This window comes from Aplysia californica, unplaced genomic scaffold, assembly GCF_000002075.1.
Source record: "Aplysia californica isolate F4 #8 unplaced genomic scaffold, AplCal3.0 scaffold00024, whole genome shotgun sequence".
NCBI lineage: Eukaryota > Metazoa > Mollusca > Gastropoda > Aplysiida > Aplysiidae > Aplysia > Aplysia californica.
The window spans coordinates 1418832-1420102 of NW_004797294.1; the positions used below are offsets into that span (position 1 = coordinate 1418832).

Consider the following 1271-nt stretch of genomic DNA (forward strand, 5'->3'; position numbering starts at 1 on the left):
ACACACACACACACACACACACACACACACACACACACACACATACACACACACACAACCGATAAATAGTTTTGAATGATGACTAACTGAACAGACATAAATGACCATGGACCAGGATTTTTCACTTCCTTGAAAATAATCCAATTGTGTGACATGCAATGGAATCAGGCTCTCGTCAATTTTGGGCATGTACAGAGTTATTGGTACCATCTTAAAAGTTTGTTCATTTGTCTTGCTTTGGGAGAAAAAAAAATATCCTTTTATCTTGAATACAAGACGAGTCAATTGGGAATGAAGAAGGCGGGGGTCATCTAGTTTCAGAAGTAAAATTAGTGAGAAAATGGCCGCTAAAGATCAGGTATTGCCTCAGCTGGAGAGTCCGTGGAAACTGAAACTTTTTTTTTAGCCTGTAATCAACGTTTTTCCAGTAAAATCCACTCAGAAATGTGTTCTTTGATAGGAATGAAAGGTGCTGAGCCAAAAAAAGGAAAATTCGATAAAAATACACAAAACTGCGAAAAAATGCCAGTTTCTTCACTTCGATTAGTTTGACGAGTGTTTGATTTCACCACCCTGCCTCACAATTATTCAATGAAGAAAAGACGAAACACACCAAACGAACCAAAAAATTAGATGATCCGCCTCTCCAAGTCTAAGAAATGATCCGGATAACAGAACCGATTTCTCCACCTGAACCACAGAGTCCGAATCTTGTACGTGCAGCTTCTTTCTCGCCTACCAGCCAAGCACCGCCTGACTGTGTGTATGCGCGTGTGTGTATACATCAGGCTCTAGACATTCACTTAGAACTCAGAACTCCTCGGGAGCTCACGGGCGAAGTATCTCTCCTCAAAAGACTGCTCAGCCTGGAGGAAACTGGGTCGTGTTCTGGCTGCTCACGTTTTGTAGGATCTACTGGTGCTGTGTTTGGCGATCTCTTCTTCACCCTCCTAAAGTGATGGTGTTTCGTGATATAAACCTATTAATGTAAAAAAAAAAAAAAAAGTGTTACTGTGATTTTTTTTCTTCATCTCTCGACCTGACGAGGAGCAACAAGTCGATATTTTTTTTTCTCCCAACCTAAAAGTTTTGGAGGATCACAGATACTGTAGCTTACATGCGATTTCGGTGAGATTGCTGGTGTTTAAAAAAGTTCTTTGAGTGATCATGTAATTGTTGTTGTTGTTGTTGTTGTTGTTGTTGTTGTTGTTGTTCTTTTTCTTCTTCTTCTTCTTCTTCTTCTTCTTCTTCTTCTTCTTCTTCTTCTTCTT

General features: G+C 39.8%; 1 protein-coding gene across 1 annotated transcript in view; it reads left to right on the forward strand.

The window, feature by feature from the left end:
* Positions 1-759: 759 nt before the first annotated feature.
* The window catches only part of LOC101861864 (probable cyclin-dependent serine/threonine-protein kinase DDB_G0292550), a gene marked incomplete in the record, with an annotated part of 21868 nt that continues 21356 nt past the window's right edge, over positions 760-1271 (forward strand). Inside the window, 1 exon segment of the mRNA XM_013088723.2 lies at positions 760-1128.